Here is an 18,083-nt window from a genome sequence, read left to right on the forward strand (position 1 = left end):
GGAACTGAACGCTCAGTGCATGTCATCTAGCAGTGTCACATCCACAAAAACCCTACAGCTGAAACAGAAGATTTTGACATTAAGTCTAAACTGACCAGGTGCGCAAGAGCCCCCCTTAGTGTGTATAAGTGTGTGGCTTTGTAAATGGAAAAGGAGCTGCTAATACGCTGATATTTGGGTGATTGAAAGACTGGATTCAGTGTTTCTGTAATTCATTTAATTTATTCTGTAATTGAACACATAGGCTTTAGCCACCGTTTGTCCATTACTTGACCACAGAACTGCACACAGATCAAGAAAAATGTAGAGGGGGTGACAATGGCAGGTTATCTACAGACTCATAACTCTTCTTGTGGTGCAGGCTTACACTGTATTTTCCTTCTTTTACAGTGTGCATCGTGTCCACGTGTGTCCTTGGAATCTAGACAATTAAAATAAACAAGAGCCTATAGTAAAAGCTTTTTCTTGGACTTCATTAAATTAGTTTCCTTGCGGTAAAATATTATGTATACTCTCACTGATAAGGTAGCACAGTGAGCTTCAGGCGTTGCTCAACATTCATATCCAGGGCCTTGCAAGAGATTTAGGTTTTTATACTTTATTCAGGATGAAGTGAGGAGTGATACATCATTGTCAGATTTCCCAGCTTGACATCATTAGCAGAAACTGCAGTTTTCTGCAGCTCCTTGCTGAATGGTGGTGGGATGGGAAGGGATGGTGGGGGGTATAAAGGGGGGGGGGATGGGGGGAGTATTGGGGTTTTGCTGTTGCTGCAAATTGCCGCACTCACCTGACACTCTGTGCACCCCCTCCCTCCCCCCACCACCACTATTCTGTCCCATCTTTCTTCCTCCTTCCCTCTCCCTTTCCATCTCTTCCTGATCTCCTTCTCTCTTTCTTTACCTTTCTCTAGCTCCCCAGAGAGCAGCTGCCCGGTATAGTGCAATGTGAGCATCTTTTTTTTTCTGTGGGACATTAAAAAACTCAGCAAAGCATGCAGCACTTTTCCTGATCTCCATCCCATGTGAGGAGAAACAGAGTGAAAGACAGAGACAGAGAGAGAGAGAAGGAGAGAGAGAGAGAGAGGGAGAGAGAGAGAAGGAGAGAGAGAGAAGCAGAGACTCTCCTGCAGTGTCCTGCAGCACAGCTCCTGCAGTGTTGGGTTAGCCTGGAGCAGCAATGCAGTCACATGGAGGGAATGAGTGAGAGTGAGAGAGAGAGAGAGAGAGAGAGAGAGAGAGAGAGAAGAATGACTCTGCTGCTGAGTTTGGCAGCTATGAGCGTCAATGTGCCCTCTGTGTATACAGGAGACTCTAAAGAAACAGACAGATTAGCCTGACCACCACCACTCTTACCCACCCCCCACCCCCTTCACACATACACTTTCTGCCAATGGTGCATAGTCCCGTACCAGTGCTCTAGTCCTCCCGATGATGTAATCAATGCAGCAAGCTTTGAACTTGCTCCACTAAGAATTCCTATAGATATCTTTGTGAAGACACTTCATCCCCTTCACTGCACATGCCATTCATATTTTTTACTATCCCCCTTTCAGTCATATCTGCTGTATAAAAATGAAAGACACAGATCATTTACCACCAATAAACGCAGTTTCATTACAAAATGGTGCCAGATTTAAGGCAGCACACTTCACTGAGACTGTTCCGTATATACAATTCAGATGGAGGGAATCAGTCGAGTGTTTCGGCCTCATATAGGGGACGTGCTTTATGGATTCTGATGACTCAAGAGAAATGGGACTCCAATGCAGTAGGCCATTCACCTATCACTGTCTTAATGGCCACTGCAGCTTCTGGCTCACTCAGCCACATGTGCAAGGAGGCTCTCTGCAGTGGGACACACTCATGCAGATCATGAACCCTCACTCTTAACAGACCCACACTCCAATCCATGAAAGTTCAATACACCTGCAGGTTATAGCTTGAGGTAAATAAACATTGAAAAACATGATTTTTGCAAATAGAAAAAGTAAAGAAATTAAATAAATAAAACAGCCGAGTAGGCACGGAACTCTATCAGAGTGGGGCGAAACCACAACATGGGGAGAAAATGTCAAGGTGCAGAAGAGTGCGCTGTGGCGGAAATGGGAAATGCTGGCTTTTGTGACTTTGTTCCGTTTATTGATAAGGTCATCAGTATGAAAGTGCTTGGACACAGTAGAGTGGAGTGCAGTCACCGTGCAGCTACTGTACAGTAGCCCAGACTGCAGAGAGTCGAAGACAGAGAGACTGCTGAGCTACGCTCTAACTCCAGGATGCTGCGCTTGTAAACCTGCATACTGTAACCATCCATTACACCCGCCTCCTGCAGAGACGTCCAATTGGTTCAAACTTAATTAGGCTTAAACCACAAAAAGCTCATTCCTATCATCAATGGGGAATACATCAGTTGGAATGCTAAGGCTGTAGGACTTCACAGTGTATACACACAAATGAGCACAAGATGGCATTGTATATTTAATATTAAGCTGTTTAATGTCTAATATGTTTGAGTTATATTCCTTTAGGATCATGGTTGAAAAGTGTCTTGATTTAGTGCTAACAGTGTGTAGGCCGGATACCTCACATGGTTTTTGAATAAAACCTCATTTAAAAGGCTTTCAAAAAAAAAAAAGACACTTGAAAATATGAATAAAGAAGACAGTAATCAGGTTCAATGTTCATTTATAAAGCTCCTCCAACAGGGGGCGCAATCGACGCACGCCAGCTTTTTAAGATTTTACAATTCACTCCCATATTAAATCATGATCATGTATTACCAGCATTAAATACTGGAGTAGAAATGATCAATAATTCAATGCAATTAAAATCAGACTATTCCATCAGACTATTCCATGATAGGGTCAGATATTATTATTCATAGTTTTGGCCCTACATAATTTAGAAACATGCAAATGGTTCAGTTATTATTCATAGTAATTAATGTGATTCATAATAATCATATTTTAAATGATAGAATTGTGCAAAAATGTTTATGGCCAGAGAATGATAATGGTAGTGTCAAGTAAGTATTATTATTATTGTTGTTGTTGTTATCATTATTAATTTTTGGTAATTTCATTATTATTATTATTATTATTATTATTATATATATATATATATATTTTTACATTTTACGGTTTAGCTGTAGGTTTACTTTAAGCACTGATATAAAATTATCAGACAAAACATCTCAAATATAGTAGTTCTTTATTTATTTAGTTGGTTGGATGGTTAGTTAGTTAGTCAGTTATAGTGCACATATGGTATGTATAAGTGAATATTTGCTTTTTGACTAAGACACGATAGTACATAAAATAAATATTTCGATTATCCTGTTACCTCTGATACTGATGGACCAAACTGTCTTACCTTTATCTCTTTACTCTTTCTTTTTCAATCTTTCTACATTTCTCCTGTCTTTCCTCTTGTTGCCCCGCTCCCTTTCCCTTTCTCTCTCACCCCTTCCTCTTTCTTTCTAGGGGGCGCTCTCTGCTCTACAGGAACATGCCTTGACTTGTACCGGCTTGTCTGAAGACAGCTCGGGTTTGTGGTCAACGCAGCAGTGTGTGTGTGTGTGTGTGTGTGTGTGTGTGTGTGTGTGTGTGTGTGTGTTTGTTTGTTCCCTCTGCAAACTGGCCCTGACTAGGGTGAAGACAACTACACAAGTCTCGTTTCTATCGGTGTCTGTGTGTCTGCCCTGTGCAGTGGATTTACAGCTTTAAGCCCTGGACTAGGTAAGAGACTTTTGGGGTGTGTGTGTGTCATTTCACAGGTAGTGTGAACACCCTTTTCTCTACAACTGCTTTTTAGTGTCTTTCTTACCACCTACAGTGTGGAATCAACACCAAACATGTTCATTTGTGTCATAAGTCTCAATTCCACAGAGTAGGTGTTAAAGCTGTAGGAGGTAATCTAACACCAGGTTTTAGTTTGTTTACATTTCGAAATAGTTCATTCAACACTGTGGGTGTCAATTCTACACTGTAATAAGTAAATGTGAACACTGTAATATCTCATTTACGTTCTCTGTAGGAGTTGAGGCAATATGGTAGGTGTTAAATCTATACTGTAATAGGATAGTTGAACACTGTATGAGCTCATTTAAGTTTATTAAATGTTATAAGAGTTAATTCTATGATGTAGGTGTTAATTAAACTCTGTAGAAGGTGGTGAAATAACACTGTAATTCAATACAGTAGGTGTGTATGGAACTCATATACATCATATACACTTAAACTGCCAATATATAGGTAAATGTATTGTTTGCAGGCATGTAATAATGTTAATCACAGCAGCCGTAATATTTTTTAGTAAGTTTGAGGTGTTCGTGTTGAACTCAGCACTTCAGTTAAGGCTTATGTATCTTTCATGGCCGCCATGTTCATTGAAGTGTGAGTTTATACCCACTGTCACCTCCACCAGCCTCAGCCCCTTCCCTGAACAAATAGCACCCATTTGAGGAACAGAGGAAATCAATTTGCTTACTGGAAAAGTCCATCTAAAACTTTTTTTAGCACTCAGGGCTTAACAAAGTGAAGGAATTGCCAGTCACTGAGATCACTGTGTGTGTGTGTGTGTGTGTGTGTGTGTGTGTGTGTGTGAGTGCGCGCATGCATGTGCGCGTGTGTGAGTGTGTGTGTGTGTGTGTGTGTGTGTGTGTGTGTGTGTGTGTGATCATAGAATGTGGTTTGTGTTTTTTATTCAACAGCAACATTGTCGGTGGTTGTCCCTTCACTGGAAAACCCCAACTTTACCATAATTCACTCTGTTTCTTCACGCAGAGAGAGACTGTTAATTTGTTCCTGCGACCCAAAGAGACATTAGGTAAGTTAGCAGATATTTTAACACAGATAGACAATTTATTTTAGATTTTTTTTTATGTGTATAATTGTAGAACAATTTAATCTTCTAAAAGATGTTCTTTTAAATGGATTTCGATTGAAATTCAGGAGTTTTCAAAGCAGGAAAAATGTCAATCTTTATAAATATGTCCCAGAAATTAATTTATATACAGTATATATTAATGTATATAATTATATTTGACATTTTAAGGATTTGATGTTAAAATTGTAATGCAGTCCATTATTTGAAAAACGTGCAATTCAATATCCCATAATATAAATTTAAAATAACATTAAAATTCCCATAAATAGTTTGTTTTCCTATTAAGACCTTTACAAGACAACAAAAGGTAATAGTGGGATATATAATATTTATGTGCATTAATATTTTGGAGGCAAAAAAAGAGTCTTTGATCCAGTTATATAGTGACTGGTAAGGGAACTGTGACAATTTTGATACTGAGCCATAAAGTTTTGACCTTCAGTTAGGATAAGAAAAAATATTTTTAAGTAATATTTTGCTGTGTTATTATAATATTCAGAAAGTAAGACAGAACATTTATATTAAAATTATATTGAACAAGCTATAAAATAAAAATAAAGATATAATCTGAAAGTGATAATAAACAAAATATAAAAAATATACTGCATGATGTAGATCATACTGTGATTACATTACTACGTGTTGAGATTTAACATATTATTTCGACCAAAAACAATTCTTGTCTGTTGAATCACATGAGATTGGTCAGGATGGCCACAGCACACCATAAACATGGGTTATTTTTTAGAAGGCTCATTTGCATACTGCAGCTTTCTGTGATGTCAGTATTGAAAATGAGGCTATATTATGTTAGTGTGTGTATGCTTATATCAGTTGTATGTCACCACGAGCAATGTGCTGATGTTAGTAGTGTATTTTTCTGGCTGAAAGGTGAGGTATTAAATTTTTAATGCTCTCCAGTTCCACAAATAGAGCTTGCATTGATCACCAATCTCTTGAGGTAACTGATACTGTTTAGGAATGCGGTGTTTGCACTTTGTCTTCCCAGATTGTTCCTTACTGTCTCCTGTTTTTGGAGAGGAACGGTAGCGAATTTCTCCCTTGTCAGTGATTTCAGGCACAAGAGTGTGCAGGCTACTGTCGGAGTTCCCACAAGAGATTTTTCATCCCGTGTTCATTTTTTTAAGAATGACATATTTCGGAAAAAACTGGGGGATACAATTTTATTTCACTTTAGAGAGTTCTTCTTTTCAGCCATTTCTATTTTGAGTGGCACTTTGTCCTCCTGAGCTGTCCCATCAAATCCAAAAATCTTAGACATTAAGATTTCAAATTAAAATTTTAGTGACACCCATTGTACTGCTTTACAGCCAGCTTTGTGAGTGACACTTTGTGAGTGTTTTTTGGGCAACCCAGACGCCAGATATTTTGCGGTATGATTTTAAAAAATGTCTTCTAATCTCTACAGTGACATTTAGGTCCATACCCAGGGTCAATATATTTTTTAATCATATATCGTTAAAATAAATATATGAAACGCAAACATTCAGCATTTTGAAATGAACGTAGGGTATATACAGCACATGCCTCAGGTGACAAGTACTTTCCCTTTAAGATGATTAAGCGTGTGGAATGTCTGGTGTACGCTGTGGTAGAATGGACAGAGTGATAATATATGTGTATGTGTGTGTAGGAGAGAGAGCGAGAGAGAGAGAGAAAGAGAATAACAATCATTCCCGTACTCTTCTTTCACAGCAGTTTCACCAGATGTCCTTGCAGTGACTGAGAAACTAAAGCAGGCACAACGGTGAGCTCATGTACGCATTATTATTTGTGCCTCTTTGTGTCTCTCTATTCATTTCTCCATCTTTCCAACTTTATTTTACTATTCCATATGCAATAGCTTGCTCAGTTTTCTGCTAACCTTCTAGTCATGACCACATGTGACTTGGGTGCCCGATGTTAACTTTTTTAGTAAACAGGAACTTTAGAAAAAAAAGAAAGAAAGAAAAGGCAGTAATATTTTTACACCAAAAAAGGGGAGAAACTGTATCTAAAAAGATTTTTTATTTATTTTTTTATTCCTAGGGGTTTCATTTTCAACCACCAGACGCAAGATTAGCCTCCTATAGCGTCACTTTCACACTGTAAAATTTAGAGTTATAGACAATGACTCAGCATGTTAGGAATGTCACATCCTTTATATCAACTTATTTTTGAGAGTAAAAATGGGAATCAGTGAAGAAGTCATGTGTCAGAGGCGTGTAGGCGCATGCACGCACACACACACACACACACACACCGGTAGCAGGGCTGGGGAGTGCCAGCTGGAAGTCGCATGCTTTTCCCCTACTTCCTGACGGCCGGTATTAGGGATTACATCAGGGTTAAGGCAGCATGGAATTCCTGTCGTCATGTGCCCTCGTCTGCCTCATGAGACACGCGCACGAACACAACGCTGTATTTTGGCAAGTGCAGCAGAAAGGGGATCACAAGGTTTTTGATTGTGTTAGCGCCTGTGTATGTGTGTGTGTGTCTTGGGGGTGGGGGGTGTTAGCAGTGGTGGTTGTGAGGGTGTAAGTCTTGCATAGTCTAGTCCAAAACCGTCACACTTATCTTTCCCTTTGCTGTCAGGAAAGGTGGAAAGATTTCATGTACGTGTTATCTGGCAAAGAATGATGGTTTTATGGCCACAATATGTTTATGAGGTTGTGTTTATGAGCATGATGCGTTTTACTCCACCCTTACCCCGAACTGTTTCAAGATCTATTCAGTGTCCCTGGTGGCTGGATCCACCTGTAATATGTGATCAGACAAGTGGCATGTCAGCTCACATGCTTTTCTAGTCAAAAGAGTTCTCCACCTCAAGCAGGCGTGTACAGAGGTGATGTACAATGACGCAGCAGCACACCTGGCACTGCACAGCCAACAGGGTGTGTGAAATATGGAAATGAAACATAGACGATTGAACAGGAGGATAACTAGAATAGAAGTGTGTCTAATATTTATTTAACAGAGCTTGAAATTGTCGTGAGGAGAACAAAACATTGGGCATGGCATTATACATTAAGAGAGTTTACGCTTACTTGGTGTGTTGTTCAATTCAAGATCAGTTTCAGTTTGGCCGAAATGACTCTTGAATAAGGCAGTAAGCAGAGAAGGAATTAAAATAGCCTGCTAATTACAAGTGTGTTTGCTCAAGCACTGATAACACATCTGGCCCCTGGAATGTTGTGTCAGCAGCTATCATAAAACGTCATGAATGGTGCCTGACTGTCCGATACACGGAGCCAGAACAACCAGCCACAGAGGTGGATAAAGTTACCGGTTGTTTCTTATCAGTACATTATTGTCCTTTGCAATGATTATACACATTTTATTACCTGTGCTGAGCATCCCGTAGAGACTTAAGCTGAGTGATTAGATGAGTATTTTGATGAATCACGGCTTTCATGTGATCCAACGACGTAAATAATGTAGGTTAAAAACAATTACAGACCAATCATTAACCATGTTGCATGACCAATTCATTTAAACATATTGCAATTGCTGTATAATCACAATCACAGTGGAATTGCAGTATAGAGGGATTTTTTTCTTTAGCATGATAAATATTTAGTCTCTTTAATCCGAGCCGGTCAATATTCAATCAATATTTCAACCTAATCTCTAAGAACTGCTTCTGTCATATATGTGTAATTAACCATGGGTAAGAAAAAAAAAAAACAGACAACCTGTTTACTTGAAATTCACTCATAATGGACATTTAACGGCAGTTGTTCAGTTACATCACTACATGTTTACAATCCACATCCATAACTTTTACACTCTAACAATAAATGCCTTATAGAGTTTTATCCAGCTTTTCAATTCTAGGACATGTAATTATGTAATTATGTATTACATTTAGTTACAGTATATAAAACATGAGATTTCATATCATTCATGAACACATTCTAAATCCCAACAACTCCTTCCATAATTATAAGTGAGTTTCAGGTTTTTCAGGTTTTTCATTCTTTTCTCCATGCAAACATGGAAAATCTCGTCTGTGGTAATCACTTACACATCTACTATACAGATGTAATACATAGAGATTACTTTACAAAATGGTGACATTTTCTATTAATTGATTTGAATATTAATACATTTCGATGAATTAATTGAACTGACGAGCACAGATCTGAGACATAGGGCATTGGTGTCTGATTTATGAAACTGTCATGCAACATGAAAAACAAGCATGATTCAAGCACAGTTGATGAGTCAGCTACAGCTGCAGGGATGCAAGCTCCCGCCCACTATTTGAATGCCATATGAATACGACAAGCCACAGTTTAACCTCATATACATTTAATTCACATGAAATACACCCTAAAAATAGCGATATTAAGCCGATAAAAGGAAAGCATTCAGCCGTTATTCAGGATCTGAAGAAAGAGGTGAATGGAGAGGAGAAAATAAATTTGAGTGAAGCTGAGTTAGAGGTGTTAGTGGTCTTATCGAAGGCCTCAGAAACGGCATAGACGTTAAGCACAGAATGAGATCTTAAAATAAAATGATCAATAAATTAACGTCTGAACATCTGAAAGGTTTGGCCTTTCCAAACCCTTTTTCGTTTTTGATAAAGCTGTTTAAGGTCAAAATCAGGTAGAAATGTGAACTATTTATAGCTAGTTTTTATTTTTTACCTTTTTTATTTGAATCATTTGATTTTTTTTTCTTTATTTCCCTATAAATATTGTTGAGCTGAGTTTCCATTCAGAACAAACCTTATTTCCTGTAAATATAATCCTGAATAAAATGAAACGGTGAAAACCAGACTAACAAAATGAATAAACTGTGCATGATGTGTTTTAGTGTTGAAATTAGATTGTGTTTTAACCTAAAAATAAAAAAAAAACACCACAATATCCAAGCTTGCTTGCCTGTCCAAACCTCTGCGCCCAGGTCAGTGTTTCATGGTGCCTCCTGAACACAAATGCATCACAAATTACTCAACTCAAGAGCTAATCAGCTGATAAAGATCCGCCTCCGCTTATTCTGATTCATATTTACAAACGGTGACACTAAACCCCATTACCTATATAGGCTATTAGTTCAAGGTTACTGTGGTTAGTAACATGATTTCATTTTTTATTATATTACTTATATGACACTGTTTGCTATATTTCCTATTGTTATTGATATTGGTATTAGTTCAGGATGTTGGAAATTTACACCCTCGGTATAGATATTTGCTGGTACAGATATTGATAGAATTTGTGTACTCCCATTCGTTGGTCATACACAACTGTGATAAATGAGGGTCACTGTTTCAGCCTGGGATTTATGAGCTTGCAGTTGCTGACTGTGAGGGTAATGAATAAAGCTTGGCTACATTGTCCTTGGCAGGCCCTGATTCTCTCTCTCTCTCTCTCTCTCTCTCTCTCTCTCTCTCTCTCTCTCTCTCTCTCTCTTGTTCATCCTTTTCTTTCCTTCTCTATTGTAAGTGAGAGGAGCAGGCCGGCTTCTGTCAGCTGTGAGACCTGGGTCTTTGTCAGAGCAGTAAAGAGAGAGAGCGAGAGAGCGAGAGAGAGGGGCAAGTAACCTAAAATAACCCAGCGGTGGGGAATACCAGCTGATAAACCTGAACGCTGTCTCTGTGGGTGCTCAGCAAATCATAGCCTGGGCTCTACCACTTTCCTCCCGCTCACACTCCTACAGCATGTTCATGTCAGCCACCTTTCTTAGAAACACCAACACATGCACACACACAAACACACACACAAAACCATACTCCCTCATCTAATAAGTTCTTTAAGGCAAATATAGTCTGAACCTGATGAACCTGGATTCAGCATTTATTTGTGAACAAGTGAGTCACCCCTTTTTATGAGGTTGAGAAGGCGATCATAGTTTATAGCCTAGAGAGACACGTTGGAAAAGGACTGCTATTACATACACACAGTCGCAGGAGTCTCTTTTGGAGCCTTTGAAAAACTTTTTTTAAAACTCTCTGCTTTCTTTCTTTTTTTAAGATCACATCCTTTTTTATCTAGGGGGTCAGAATGTTTTGTGGACTGTGTAACTAAGGAGTGACTATAGATGCGACATGGGCATTGGACACACACACACACACACACACACACACACACACACACACACAAATCAAACAAATTCAGAGGAATATTTAGATCATGTTCCCTGGACTGGTTGTCTTGTATTAAATTTATTGTATTCAATTTGAGTATATACTGGTTCCTTTTGATTCTGTGCATTGACATTGCTAATGATGTCAGAAAAATGTATATAAAAAGTAATGTGTAAGACTCTGGACTATCATAGTACCTCTTTATAACTGTAAACAGATAGAAGAAGGCGTGACAGTGTAAGCGTGCGTACTGAAAATATAATGACAGCCATTTGAAGTGTTTAAAGTACCCATATTTTGCATATTGAGTGACACTGAATTAGGCCCCCTAATTATTGTAGTATGTCCTGAGCTAAAATAGCTTTATAGATCATATCTCGTGTATAAAACATATATCTGTTATAGTATGTGCCACAAGCGCTGTGTTCCCCAAAAGTTAAAAGGAATCATGAAACCTACACCACTTTCATTACTTTTTTTTTTCTTTTACACAGAATAAACTCATCATCCTTCAAGACATCCTTCAAGACTGTTACACCATAGTGTGAAATGTCTGCACTTGTCTGTCATCAGCTGCTATAGCAAAATATTTGGACAGTCAAGAAACAGCTCATAAAAACTCCTGCTTGCTGACACAAACGCTTCCAGGAAGTAGGATGTGTACAGTATATCCGTTCTTAAGGTACGAGCATGAGGAAAGTAAAGAGGATAAATAAAAGAGTTGAGGAGAAGTTGGAGACGAGAAGAAGAGGAGGTGTGTCAAGAAAAGTGGCTTACTGTGAGTGTTTCTCTGGCAGTGTCTTAGCTGGTTGTTGTGAGGAGTGAGAACGAAGCAATCAGCAAGTATACTGCCGCAGAAACTCGTCACCATGCAAAGCCCGTCCAGTCGCATTTGCAACACGTTCACCTAGAGAAAGAAGGATCTCCATCTTATCCCATCAGCCTCCATTTCAGGACTGTTCAACACAGTGATATATTTCTTAATATTTGCACTTCAATTTCTCATTTCTTGTGTATTTGTAGTGTTTCGTTCTGTAACATATTATTATTTTGCATTGTGTTCTGTCATTTCTATGAGTCTCTCTTGTAATAAAATCAGCTGAACCATGCTGCTCGATTTTGCTCTTTGACCAGCAAGGCCTCAGTCACCTGTTGCAATAAACAGCAACTGCTTTTTTTTAATTAATCATTTTTTATAACATCTTTTGACAGTGGCAACCTGGCGATAATGCGGGCTCGGTGGCATCCTGGCATGCTGAGCATCTGCAGTTGTTTCACTGCGACTGTCGACACTTAGGTCTTAATAAAGTAGCTGCTATGTAACACGTCTCTCCTTTTAAGCTGTGATTGCGTTAAGTGCACCACTTTACTGAAACATAGTAACAGAAGCCAGACATCCATTTGGCTGTTCCAGAGAGCCTGTTTATTTATTTATTTTTAAAGATGTTAAGTCTGTTTCAGCACATTACAATGATGTGATTCTTAAAGGAAAACACCGCAACACAATAAATATGCTTACTGTATATTGAAATATTTGTGATGTGCTTAGCAATTCTGGTGCTGATTTGTCGGTTGGCGCCGTATTTATATTATCGCCATGAGATGTCGTCTCAGGAGCATTGTTAGCACAGTTACAATGGTCTTCAATAGGAGAAATAATTCAGCAATATGAAACAGTGAGAATGGTTAAGTATCAGAGTTTTAACTGTTATCAGAATCGTAATCACTTTATTGGACAAATGTACAAGTGCACAGGAATTTATCTTGGCAGATCAGTGCAGAAACATACAATATACAAACAAATAACATAAACAGACCTACAAAAGTGTGGATTATAAAATACAGGGTGTCTTAAAAGTCTACATACATAGAGGAAATTAAGGCTTTTTAGCAAAATACCTTCTAAGTTTTTCATACTTAGATTATGTTTTTTTTTTTTTCAGATAGCCTTTAAGAACGCCTTTGACAAAAGGAGAATGTGTAACAATCATTCTCATGACTAGATCAGGAAGCTATCACAAGGTTGCAAAGGACTTTATCAGGAAACATGGCAAACACATCACACACGACACTGTTGCCAAACTTATTAACAAATCCATTTTAACAAAGATTGTCAAACAATTAACAAAGTGTTGTGGACCAACCGAGAAGTGGACGTTTTCGAATATACACTGATGAAGATAAGCATAAATATCTCCCTATTTATGGAAACTTTTGGGACACCCTGTATAATATAATAAATACAATACAAATACAAATTCTGCATACAACACTATATGATAAATGGAAGAATTTACAGACTTTCAGCTGTTTGCAACGAACAATTGAACAAAAGTAATTGAAATACTTCAACACAATGAATGCTTCAAGTGGTTTCCCCAAATTCAACTGAAAATGCAACTTCTCCAGTTTCAAAATTATTCAATCCCCTGAATAGAATCCCTCACAGTAGCACAAATATGCAAAACAGGTGTTGTTTTAATCAAGGGCTTCATTAGTTGCACCAGGTGTGCTTGAGCTGGAACACATGAAATACCTGAACTGGCTAGGGGTAGAAAATTCACGAAATACCTGGACGGGGCAGAAAAAGGCAGCTATCAATGGCTGCAACCAAATATCTGAGAAGGCAGTTTGTGAAAAACCCTCAAGTGACTGCAAAAGACCTGTAGCAAGACCTGAAAACTGCAGGTTTCAGTCAGCACAGTATGGCACATACTAAACACAGAAGGTTTCCATGCAAGAACTCCAAGACGTACACCACTACTGATCCAAAAGCACAAGAAAAGTCGGCTCAAAATCACATAAATAAGCCACAGAAGTTTGGGGATTCTGTTCTGTGGAGCTATGAAACAAAACTAACTTTTCGGCACAATGGATCAGCAGTATGTCTGGAGGAAGAAGAATGAAGAAAGAACGCTCTGTCCACAGTCAAGCATGGTGGCGGGTTGGTGATGCTCTGGGGATGTTTGCATCCTCTAGCACTGGAAACCTGCAGCATGTGGAAGGCAAGATGCATTCGTTGAAGTATCAGGATATCCTCGGAGAAAATGTCATGCCGTCTGTGAGGAATCTGAAGCTTGGGCATCAGGGGACCTTCCTACAAAACAGTGACACTAAGCATATCTCAAATTCCACCAAGGCTTGGTTGCAGAAGAAGTCCTGGAAGATTCTACAGGGCCATCACAGTCACCTGACTTGAACCCCATAGAAAATCTCTTTGTAGAAGGCGGTTGCAGCATGCAAACCCAAAAATATTACTGAACTGGAGGCTCATGAGAAATAGGCTAAGATTCATCAGGAATGCAGCCAGAAGCTAGGCATCTTGTTTGCAGCAGGTTATAACAGCAAAAGGGTGCTCTACTAAGTACTAAAAATGCTCGCCATGAAGAGGTTGAATCATTTTGTTAATAATTAAGTTGCATTTTCAGTTGAATTTGGGGAAAACACTTGAAGCATTCATTGTTTTGAACTATTTCAATTGCTTTTGTTTGATTTGTTCATTGCAAACAGCCAAAAGTATATACATTTTGACAATAAACCTGATTTGCAATGGGGGTTGAATAATTTTGATTGCAACTGTATTTGTTACAGATGGCTTGTTGAGAGAATTGATGACCTTTTTTTTGCGGGCGGGGGTTCAGATGTTGTGTGGTACTGGTTTTGACGGAGAAGAACCATTTACCTGGGAGTTTCTGAAACTGTTTTTTGGTGTTGTTGTTGTTGTTGTTGTTCGTAGCTCAGTTCTTCAACCTGATGTCATGCAGCTCCGGAATTGATCGCTGCTGCTGACCAACCAGCATTTCTGCTGTGCTTTCTGTCTTTAAACAAGAGGAGGCTGAGCTGAACCACACAGTTATGGATGAGGTTAAGATCTCAGTGATGGATCGGTTGTACTAAAACGGAACCTTTTGAGAAGTGTTAAGTTTCCACAACTTTCGTAGAAAGAACACTCCTGAAAAGAGCAAGTGTTTCTTTTCTTACTCATCTTTTTTCCGTGATATTCAGTGTCACAGATGAAGAGCTGAGAGAGCTGGACAGAAAGTGCTGCTGCATTGGTCTCTTTAGGTAGAGATGAGGCAAGTGTTGAATCCCACTGGTGGCACTATGAGCAAGCAAAAAAATGCATTATGAGTAATGTAGGAAACTAATAGGCAAAGTGAAAATAGATCAAAATGTCAGTGAAAGAAGTTTAGACTAAAATATTTTTAAAAAACCAAATCTGAATTTCAATACAAAATCTTGGATATCACTGAAGATAAAAATATATATATAAAGTATAAAGTATATAATATGAGTTATGAGTGTGTTCAGTGATGTGTGCAGTAAAGTGGAATTTTTTTTTCGATTGTGTTCAGTGATCTGCTTGGTTTTCCTTACGAACAGCAGGTTTTGTAAGTGTGAGAAGTATCTCCTGACAGTGAGTCAGAAGGGGCTTTTGGTGGTGAAATCATTTTATGATACTGATGTGCCTGTGCTTGAAATAAAGGAAGCTCGCATATAAATCTGTGTCAGAGATGACTGAGTTTCTACTATATTTGACACAATAAATCAGTTCATTTGTTTAAGAAGACCTTCACTAAAGGTGAGATCATTTCTATATAAAATGAGAGAAACTTGTTAATGTCACTCAAATCAAATTAATATCGAACTAAAAAAAAAAATACTCTAATATTGTTTAACATTATCTTGAATGCAGAAAACGTGCAAGCTTGTGAAGAAAAAAATTATACCCAACAGACCAGATTTCATAGTGACATACTATATAAAATCCATTATATCTTAAATATATACTGAGATTTATAAGCCATTTATGGTTGCTTTTGTGTTTGTTGTTTATACTTTATGTCTGACATTTATCCAAATATGTATAATGCCATTTAAACACATACAATAAAATAATGTCACTTTTATAAGATATACATTTACAATGGAAATTATTACAGTAAAGTAATATCTGAGGCCTTTAGCATCATTTTATGCAAATATAAATGTTTGAACAGACAATGCCACCGCATACATACATATAAAAACATGTACTTAATTTTAAAAATGTGTATTGGTTAACTAAATGTGACGGTGGCAAATACAGTATGATATGTTGTACAGAGTATACACAGAGTAGACGTATAGTCTGATTTCTCTAATTAACAGCAATCCCAGTTTAATCGCTGAACCTAATTCTGATTTTATTTTGTGAATTGTCTACAACTGTCTGGATTTACAGACTACATGAATCTATCTCGTATATAATTCTAATAATATTATAGGCTACTAATACAATATTGTAATACTAATTCCATAAACACATAAATACTTAGGACTATTCATGGAGTATATACTCTTTAAGAAATAACAAATGTAAAGTAATGCATTTCTTTAATCAGTGATTCATAGTAGAACTATAATATCACAATAGATCTAGTTCTTATTTTAAGCGTACAGAATATGTAATTCTCTATATAGTACAACATATGTCATGCAGCATGCTTCCAGTGGAAAATCTGCGCCAAAATGAGAGGACAAAGCACGGCTCTCGGCTTGAAGAACCTATGAAACGACTATAATTAGTCTGTTTTGACTTCTTTTTGTGGAAACACACAATTATGCAAGACACAATATGGTAGTGTATAAAAGGTTAAGACACAGATCGTTGATTCTCAGGCCACTGTAGCAATAGGTCTGATGTGAATATTTCTGGTGTAGGATTCAGAGGCAAAATACAATGATACTTCCTACAGCTATGTATGTACAGCTTTGGAGAATGAAAATGAGCCACAGCATGACACCCACACAGGGAAAATTGTACAGTAAAACAGGCCTAACATATGTTGGTGCATGTTTACAAAAAAAAATCTCTCTCTCTCTCTCTCTCTCTCTTTCTCTCTCTCTGATGAGATGAGATGATGCATTTGCTGCAGAGTACAGCACAATGAAAGACTGCAGCTCTTCAGGAGGCGAGGCTCTGCATCGGCCTGTAGATAACTAAATGAGGAGGGGGTGATTTCACCTTCAATGCATCAGTGAATCTGCAAACTCAGTGATCTGGCCACTGGAACCCTGCTCACTATCCTTCTTATATAGCAAGCAAAAAATGTTCTGATTTTTTTTTTTAATGAAAGAATACAAGGGCATTTATATCTGCTTATTTCCGAATCCAGAAAGCCTGGAAATACTTTTTTCATTCTTTATGAACCATTTAAAAAATAATAATAATAATAGCATCATCACAGTTACCCAAATGAATGTAATATAAAGCTGATCTTCTTGAGTAGAATGTATCATTTATTCATATTAATAAAACAACAAATGTAGGTCATGTCAAGTTAATTCATAAAGCAGAACTGCCATAGCCTACAGTTAGACAAGATAATTGAAAAGACATGCAAAAGAATTTAAAAATAAATTCTTCCGATGCATAATGTATAATTAAAGACTAAAGTAAAACTGCATAAACCACACAAAAGATAATAAAAAGCAAGACACTGTGTCAAATAATATTAAAGTCCATATCTCCATATCACCCTGTCCAGGGTGTACCGATGCTCCCTGGGATAGGCCCCAGGTTGCCCGTGACTCTGAAGGATAAGCAGTATAGAAGATGGATGGATGGATATCTCCATATCAATTTTCATTAGCTCACAAAAGACTGATGAGGCTAGACTGATACTGATACTGATAAAAAGAGATATTGGATACTTTCTTTCTATAACCTAGCCTACCTCTTTTCTCTTGTGTTTCTTTTTCTGCATTTCTATATTTGCACATATCCATGTTCACTGAATGTATTCATCTTATTACTAAAAATAATTTAAAAAGTAACAAAAATAGATGATATTAACTTAAAACAATGTTCAACTGCTTGTTACATCTAAAAAAAAAAAAAAAAAAAAGATATCTGTTCTAGTCACCTTTAGGGAAAAATAATTAACGTACAAACTGTATCCAAAATTACAAAGTAAATGTTCATGTGACGCTTTTGGTGCAATTATGTCGGTTCAACGAGTTTCAAACATACACTATATTCACTTATGTGGAAAATACAGGTACAAAAGATGTACACTGAAAGGGACAGTTTAGTATCTTTTATTTATTTATTTTATTTT

At 37.6% G+C, this 18,083-nt stretch overlaps 1 long non-coding RNA gene across 1 annotated transcript; it reads left to right on the top strand.

The window, feature by feature from the left end:
- Nucleotides 1–4,023: 4,023 nt before the first annotated feature.
- LOC128619870 (uncharacterized) lies at nt 4,024–12,089 on the top strand. Its single transcript, XR_008388021.1, has 3 exons — nt 4,024–4,826; nt 6,603–6,654; nt 11,475–12,089. It is a non-coding gene; the product is annotated as an uncharacterized LOC128619870 (long non-coding RNA).
- The last annotated feature ends 5,994 nt before the right edge of the window (nt 12,090–18,083 follow it).

The sequence above is a fragment of the Ictalurus furcatus genome, chromosome 15, assembly GCF_023375685.1.
Source record: "Ictalurus furcatus strain D&B chromosome 15, Billie_1.0, whole genome shotgun sequence".
NCBI lineage: Eukaryota > Metazoa > Chordata > Actinopteri > Siluriformes > Ictaluridae > Ictalurus > Ictalurus furcatus.